Below are 9136 nucleotides of genomic sequence, written 5' to 3' on the forward strand. Positions count from 1 at the left end.
TAAGGAGGAACACTACCACTGGTCCTTCATCCCAGCTGCCATCGGGCTGAGTCAACAGTAACCCACACCCTGGACTTGGCTTCATTTCTTGCGTTGCCTTATGTTGCACCAACCACTACCTCACCCCTGTCTTTTTAGCAATTATTTATTATTTGACGAGTTTCCACCACCGCGCTGTACACACAGACTGTCTTTATGTTTCTATTTTTCCAGAGTCTGGTTATTTTTATATATATTATTGCTGTGATGAGGACATTTCCTATACGTGGGATAAATAAACAGTGTCTCATGTCTTACTTCTCCTGTCAGTGGTCATAATGTTGTGGCTGATCGGTGTATGTGACCTGAAATAGAAGCCGTTGTGAATAATAATGAGTGATGCTTAGTGACTCAGTGAGATGACGTCCTACACTCAGCATCTTTTCTGACTCCCATGAGATGACGTCCAGTCTCAGCTGGTCTGGACCAGACCACATAAACGGTCTGCTCTGGTCCCTCTGCTGGTCTGGACCAGACCACATGAACGGTCTGCTCTGGTCCCTCTGCTGGTCCAGACAAGACCACATGAATGGTCTGCTCTGGTCCCTCTGCTGGTCCAGACAAGACCACATAAACGGTCTGCTCTGGTCCCTCTGCTGGTCTGGACCGGGCCACATTAACGGTCTGGTCTGGTCCCTCTGCTGGTCTGGACCAGACCACATAAACGGTCTGGTCTGGTCCCTCTGCTGGTCCGGACCAGACCACATAAACGGTCTGCTCTGGTCCCTCTGCTCTGGTCCCTCTGCTGGTCTGGACCAGACCACATAAACGGTCTGCTCTGGTCCCTCTGCTCTGGTCCCTCTGCTGGTCTGGACCAGACCACAGGTTTGGTTTCTCTTCGTTGGCAGAAACGTGTTTAATCGTTGTTGAATGTCACATAAACTGAGTCTCTAGATCAGGGGTGTTAAACTCATTTTAGTTCAGGGGCCACATACAGCCCAGTCTGAGGTCAAGGGGGCCAGACCAATAACACGATGTTTACCTGTAAATAACGACAACTCCAAATGTTTCCCTTTGTTTTAGTGCAAAGAACAAACATTAAGAAAATGTTTACATTTAATGACGGGACATTTCTTAAGAAAAAGAAATGTAATTTGTGTTTAGTTCTAGGTCTCAGTGTTGTGTTATGTCCACAACTCTTACTAAATCTGTGTGAACCCTATAGCAATTACTTTTATTGGAAAAACTGCAGTTAATGTCTTCAGCGTAAGTTTTGCAATTCACAAATTCATCCCGCGGGCCAGATTAGACCCTCTTGCGGGCCGGTTTTGGCCCCCGGGCTGTATGTTTGACACGTACGCTCTAGAGCCTGAGGTCACTGGTGTCCTACCGTTCAGAGACAGTTAAAGGTTTAAGGATCCATCCTCTGGGACAATTGCTATGGTTACGCCTCTTAGTGTCAGAACATGGACTTTGCTTCTCGTTGGTCGTTTTCTCCTTGAGTTTCACTTCGAGTTTTCCTGTTTTAATTTGTCATGTCTTCCTGTTGAATCATTAATTCTTTGGTTAATATGTTTCATGATCTGCTTTATTACAACTTTTTATTTTATTTTTTTTTACTAATTTTATTTTTATTGGCATGTTTTATTCCATTTAAAATCGAATCTTAAAAAATACGATGAATTTATTCCATATCAGTGTAATTTGTAGTTTTTTATGTGATATTTCTCTTTAATGTTGCAGACGTTCACTTAATATCATCAGACAATTAAATGGTTATAATCATTAACATTCATTAATACACAGGATTAGATGTTACAACCCCTTGTGCCAAGATCCAAGGCAAAACACATTTAGAGGCCCTGTCCAACTAGGAAACCCTAACAAACCTACAGTCATGTGATATGATGATTAACCTACAATCTACATAAGCTAGCCTAAAGCTGCTGGCTTGTATGTCCCGCTCAGCAGCTAACCATAGCTACCAAGCAACATGAAGACATCAGGAACCTCTCCTAGCCAACAGCAGTATGCAGCATGTCATTGGGGTTTTCAAGTGGGCACCTCCCTTCACTGATGTTTCGTTAAGTTAGGCCCACGACACCTCGAGAAGGCTTAACAGTGACTTCCAGCGTCCTGGAGTCACCCCCCTCCACACCGCCACTGCACAACCCTGCTTTCCTCACCATTCAATGTCTATCATCCACTAATATTTCAATAATTAGCCAAGTCCTTTTATGAACCACGACACAAACAAACAAAACTACCGGCCGGAGATAAGCCTTCCATCCATTCTGCTCTGCATCTGCTGCTAACTCTGCATACTTAGCTCTCTTACGCTCATTAGCCTCCTCAACTCTATCTTCCCACGGGACAGTCAGCTCTATGAAATAAACTACTTTCTCTGGCTCAGACCACAACAGCAGATCTGGCCGTGGTCGAGTGCTAACTATCTCAGCTGGAATAACCAGTTGTCCATTTAAATCCGCTCTCATCTGCCAGGCTCCTCCTACTCTTAGCTGTCCCGTGTTATGCCTGATGCCTGCTGGTCTAGCCTTTTCTCCCTCTTGTACAAACTCAGTGCATCTATTCTCTCTGTTAACGGCCATGGAATTTACATTCACCCGTTTTTCCTCAATTGCAGCTGCTAAACATTTCAGTACCTGGTTGTGACGCCAGGTATAACGTCCTTGGGAAAGACTAACCTTACAACCTGTCAGAATATGTCTAAGCGTGCAGACACAAGTGCACAGTGGACAGGCATTATCCTCACCTACCCACTGGTTTAGGTTCTGGGGAGTTGGCAGCACATCATAAGTAGCCCCTAACATAAATCTAATTCTGCTAGCCTCCATGCTCCAAAGCTCTCTCCACTTCAACTTCCTTTTCTCCACATTCTCCCAGTTCACCCACTGACCCTGCTTAGCCTGCGACACTGCCTTCGAGCATCTAACTGCTTCCTCCTGCTTCTGTACTTCTTCCACTACCATCTTTCTCCTTTCTACTGCTGATGCCTTGCTCCACAGAGGTTTCCCTGCACACAGCCCTAGGCCTCCACGCCCTTGCTGTACATGACCTATGATATCCCTATGTTTAAGAGCTGCCTGTGCTTGCTGTACTGCCTCTTTTGGTTTCCACTTCCTCCCTGTCTTAACAGTAGGCGCTACACTCCTAACCACTGGATCCTTTGACTGAGTCAGAGTCATTTCCAGTCTAACTTTAGCACACTTAAACTCCTCTGTTAGGCTGGTAACTGGGAGCTCCAATATGCATTTCCCATACAAGGCTGTGTCACTTAAGCAGCGTGGGACACCAAGCCACTTTCTGATAAATGAATTAATCATTCTTTCTAACTTTTCTACCTTTGAGAGGGGCAACCTCATAAACTGTTAGCGGCCACATTAGCCGGGGCAGTACCACCCCAATTTTAACTCCTGTATACTATATAATAACTATATAATATATATATTTACCATTTTAGAGAAAACATTCAGAGACAAGAACAGAAACTGATCAAAAGGTCAAATAATAAAGTTCATAAATAGGATCCTGTGAGGGGAAAAATTAAATTAAATCAGCAGAAATATTTGAAATAATATTTGAAATGTTCCAAATGTTCTAAAATAAAATAAAAACCAGGGTCAGTCAGTTGACATAAATGTCCCACATAACAAATATGACACAAAACAAAACTCTAGCTTTAAATGTTTATCCAGATCTTATTTTATCATGACTGTAACAATAATAATACAATAATAATATAATAAAATAATAAAATAACACAGTCTCCTAATTAATATTAACAGTCTCTATAAAAACTATTTACTGAGACTGTTCTTATAAAAGAAACAATGACTAATATAATTCAGCTTTTTTAAGGAAATAAATAAATAAATAAAAATATCTAATGTCAGAGTGACACAGATCATCCATGGAAATGATTATCCAATAAATAATTTGTTGTTATTATTATTATATATATTTTATAAGAACTGTTTTTCATAAATAATGACACATATAAATATTATAATCAGCCTTCATCTAGATTAATCAGATTCATTTGTAATTTAAGACATAATACTCTTTAAATCATTTGAAACCCGTTTTATTTTGTATAAATAAAGTGAATCTTTAAAACAAACTAACCTGGTTACAGGTTGTTAGGAGCTCTAGCGCCCTCCACTGGTCACAGACGGTCTGGTTGTTCAGAATCAGGGGGATGTTTTTTTCTTAACCAGAAAAATAAACAGATTATTGTGCCAGAGATTAAAAAACACTTAACAACTTAAATCACTGACTTCCTTTTAAATCCTCCTGTCATCTTGAACTAGTTGGTGATAAACGAGTCAAACCTGATCTTAGAGAAACAAACTTCAGATCCAGAGCTGCACTGACGAGTCTCCGTCCACTAGAGGGCAGCAGGAGGCAGCAGCTGCTGTGGAAACAGGAACAAAATGTTTAAGAAGTGATTTAAAATCCACCTCAATGCAAAACATGTCTCGTCACCTTCAGGACAGAGTAGATCCTGGTGAAGATAAAAGGTATTCCTAGAGAATCTTCAGAGAGCTCCTGAGGTGAGATCTGTTCAGAGCAGAGAGGAGGACTTTTAAGAGGTTTAGGAGTTTCTGAAGCAGAAAGGAGTCATTTATCTGTTGTGCTATATTTCCTCATGCCTGCTTCTTGTCTTGTAGTTTGACACTGGAGCCAAATCTACGTCTCAAACACTTTTATCCTCATTGACCAGTTGATCCAGAAGCAAACACTGTTCCTCTGTCCAGTTGAGTTTGCGGAAGATCTGAACACCAACCATCTCTGCTTCTTCTAGGCCGGTTAGCAATCACAGAAACTGATGAAAGCTGAGACATTTTACCCTCGTTGATACCAGATGATGAAACATGACCAGCATGGTAAATGAATGGAAGCAGATCAATAGAACTATCAGCATGTGAATACTGTGGTAGTGGCCTGAGTTTAATCACACATGTTGGAGGATCAGTTTAAAGTAGAGCTGTTCTCTCTAATCTGTTGCTGTTTTAGTAAAAGTTGTAACCGACACTGAGACCAGAACTAAACAGCAGATGGCAGCGATGAGCTAAAAGTGATCACAGGTTGTTGATCAAATGCTTTTTAAAGGAGAAGATGTTGTTCTGTGTTTCATTAGAGGACTGAGAGAATCTTTCTCCATGACTTTAAAGGTTTTATTTTATTTTTGACCAACTCTAAACAGACGCTAGTCATTTATGAACTGGTGCCTCAAAAATAACAACTAAACATATTCACTCAGGTACTAAAACAGAGTCATCATCTGGTTTCTTTATGATTCACAAACACACAACTTTTATTTGTAGACGACACACCGCTCTGTGTGAAGCTGAAGGTAAAATGGTCAGAAGAAGAAGAAGAGGAGGAAGCAGAAGAAGAAGAAGAAGATGAAGATGATGAGGAGGAAGAGAAGAAGAAGAGGAGAAGAAACGAGGACAAAGAGGAGGAAGAGAAGAAGAAACAAAGAGGAAGAGAAGAAGATGAAGAAGAAACAAGGAGAAAGAGAAAGAAGAAGAGAAGATGAAAAGCAGAAGAAGAAGAGGAGGAAAAGAAGAAGAGAGGGAGAGAAGAAGAAGAAACAAGGAGGAAGAGGAGGGAGAGAAGAAGAAGAAAAAAAGGAGAAGAAGAGGAGGAGAAGGGAAAGAAGACAATAAGAAGAAGCAGAGGAGGAAGAGGAGAAGAAGAAGAAGAGCTGAATGTGAAGAGAAACTGGGTCATGCAGCAAGACAACGAGCCCAAGAACACAAGTGCTTCTACAAAAGAACGGTTAAAGAAGAACAAGATGAATGTTTAGGAACGGCCAAGTCAAAGTCCTGACCTTAATCCAATAGAAATGTTGTGGAAGGACCTGAAGCAAGCAGTTGATGTGAGGAAACCCACCAACATCTCAGAACTGAAGTGGTTCTGTTCTGAGGAATGGGCTAAAATTCCTCCAAGCTGCTGTAGACCACTGATCAGCTGTTACCAGAAACATTTAGTGACAAGGAGGTCACAGCAGATACTGGACACATGGAGGACATGATATGTAATATTGGCTCACTTTAAGTGTTTCATGTGTTTGATTGATTCTCTTCATCAACTTTCAGATGTTTTGAGTCAGTCTTAATCAGACGTAGAAAAGTCTGAAACACTTTAAACTGTTTAGGGAACGGAAACAGAGAAATGATGAGTTGAAGAAGTCTAAATAAAAGAAGTGAAATGTTCAAAAATGCAGAAACGCTGTAAACGTTCATGTGGGAAACTCGTCTCAGAGGGAAGAGAAAGTTTGACTCCAGCTGTTATGTTTACATCTAAAGTCAGTGCTGCCTCTGAATGAATCAAGTCTGAGAAACTAAAACTGGTCCTGGTAGAGGACTCACCCATCAGAGAGGGAGGGGGGGAGGGAGGGAGTTGACCCACTCCTAAAACCAGGAGAGTGGGTGAGTTATGATCTCACCTCCAGTCTCTCCATCACAGCTGTAGTTTGTTTCCTGGAGGAAGGAGAAATGAACGGCAGGATTTCACCATCAGGCTGCAGAGACACGGTTCTACTCTACGGTTCTATTTCCTGTTTTCAGATACGTGGATAGAACTTTTGTTGTTGTGAAGAGTAACTATGGCAGCATTCAGGCTTGTCCAGCAGCGATCCTTCGTCTCTTTCACATCATTTCTAAATCAAATGATCGTGTCACTGTGTTATGGTGCGGGTTTAATGTGACTCCTGCAGTGAGGAGGTCAGTCTGACTCTTAGTTCCTTATTGACGAGCAGGAACCGTTCATCAGCCGCCAACAGAACAGAGAACACCTGCTGCTCCACCAGCTACACCACAACAAGAAAAAACACCTCAGTCTGTTTATTTATCAGCTGCTGATCTTATTTAATCCTAACTCACATTTATGTTTTATGAGTTGACAGTTTTAGATTTAACTTATCTAACAGTCAGACGTCTGAGTTGCCTTCAGTCATATTTAAGTTGTGCAATTTTATTTTATCCATTAAAGAAGAAAAAATGTGCACAGCATCCTAGAGGCTCTACACTAGGGGGGTCAGGGGCCACTAGAGGCTCCAGCCTGGTTTTACTAAAATGACCACCTAATCTTCATCTGTCCAACGTCTTAGACCCAGAACTAAACAGCAGATGGCACCAATGAGCTGAGACGACGCTTATTCTTATAAAAGACTTTGATAAAACCAGGACGTCATTACATGACTGACACGTCTTTGCACTAAAACAAAGGGAAACAGCAGCAGAGCATCCTGGAGACGTCCTGAGGAACATCTGAGGAACATCTGAGGAACATCTGAGGAACATCTGAGGAAGATGAGACGCTTCCGTCCAATCAGAGTCTGAGAGGAGATGAACTGAATAAAGGTGTGATTGAGAAGCTTCTACAAAGACCTGGAGACCTTGAGAATACTGTGCATACTGTAAATATTAAATATATAGTATAGTATATATAGTATAGCCACAAAAAGTAAAGAAGTTTCATTCACTTCCAGAAACCCTGTTTAAATAAACTTTTAAGCAGCGCTATGCTATGCTATGCTATGCTATGCTATGCTATGCTACTAGAGTAAGATTATTTCTAAGAGCTGAAGCCCTGGTGCAGCGTCTTGTGTCTCCTCCTCTGATGTGTGTTTACATTTACTGTGATTTACAGACTCCAGTTTGTTCATTGCTCATAAACCTGAGCCTCGTTAAAGACGCAGCGTTTTAAGATGAGGAACTAAAAGAGGAGGAAGCATCAGATGAAACATCACCAGTGACTGAGTGAGTGTAGACTGAAGCATCTTTATTGTTCCTGCAGAGTTAAAGGTGGAGCGAGTCGCTGCTGAAGCTCAGAACGGATCATCTGCTTTGTGTTTTTGTTCATTTGGCACCGTCTGTACAAACGCCCCCGAATGGAAGAATTATTTACACACACTCTCGTCATTTTAAACACACTCTCGCAAAAAACAACACAAATACGCCAACACTAGCCCCTCCCAACACCCACTCCCACTCCCACTGCCGGCAGGGCGTTATCAACTCAGAGCATGAGTCCAAAACAAAAAACCTCCAGTCCGTCCATCCGTCCATCCGTCCATCCGTGGTGCTTGGGTTCAGATTGTTTAGTTCAGATGTTGTGTTAACAGTAGTTTAGTTGAGCTCTTCATCTTCCTCTGATTAAATCATGTTTTTATTGAAACTAATTCTCTTGTTTTGGTTGTAGATTAATTTCATCTGGACGCAGCTTAAAACCTAAAGATTATTGCACAACTTCTTCCATAAAGACAGAAACGTGTGTTCATACGTAGAAATGAGTTTACCTGAACTTTACTGATTTAAATCTGTCACATATGAATCAGTGTCGTCTGCATCTTGTGATGATATGAAATAAGAATCACGCCTGCGTCTCCTCCTCCCTGTAAAGTTGCTGACCAGAGCTGAAACGTCAGCGACCAGCTGCTTCCTGAAACCATTCAGTCTTAAACTCAAATGAGACTATTTATATTTGAGGCCTGGTTAACACTTCCTCATCATGAATCACTCTGTGGCTTCTATTAACATGTTGTGGACAATCAGTGACGTCTGGAATGGAGACGATAAATGTAGAACTACAGTTACGGTCCGTGCACTTTGCTTTTTGGTATTTCTCAAGTTTGCTTTTAAAACCACAAACAAAAACTGGATCATTACCTGGATCTCCTTTAGGTCTCTTCCTGGTTTCACAGATTAAACGACCAAATGTTTGCAAAACTTTTTTATCTTAGAGTCTGAAAGCAAACTAGAAACACTTTCAAAGTCCACGGACCGTCTGCTTAGAGGGTATTTATCTGACAGCAGCGATGGTCGTCGTCGTGTCGCTGTGACGTGAGGAGGAGAACGTCGGCGTGAATCTACGTCAGGTTGAAGAGCAGGGAGCGGAACTGGAGCGTAGAACGACACAAACACAAACATCCTGAAAGAAAACTGGACTCTTAATATTCTCTGTGCAAACTGAAGTTAAAGAGTCTACTGCCTAGTGAATGTTAGTACCAACACCTCCAACGTGTGCTTCTCTTTCCTGTCCAGTCTCCAGTCTGGTGCATAGGTTGACGCTGAAAACTCGTCTTTAGTGTTTATAAAAATAGACAAATATAAGTCAATGTGCA

The sequence above is a fragment of the Chelon labrosus genome (assembly GCF_963514085.1).
Source record: "Chelon labrosus genome assembly, chromosome: 5".
Classification (NCBI taxonomy): domain Eukaryota; kingdom Metazoa; phylum Chordata; class Actinopteri; order Mugiliformes; family Mugilidae; genus Chelon; species Chelon labrosus.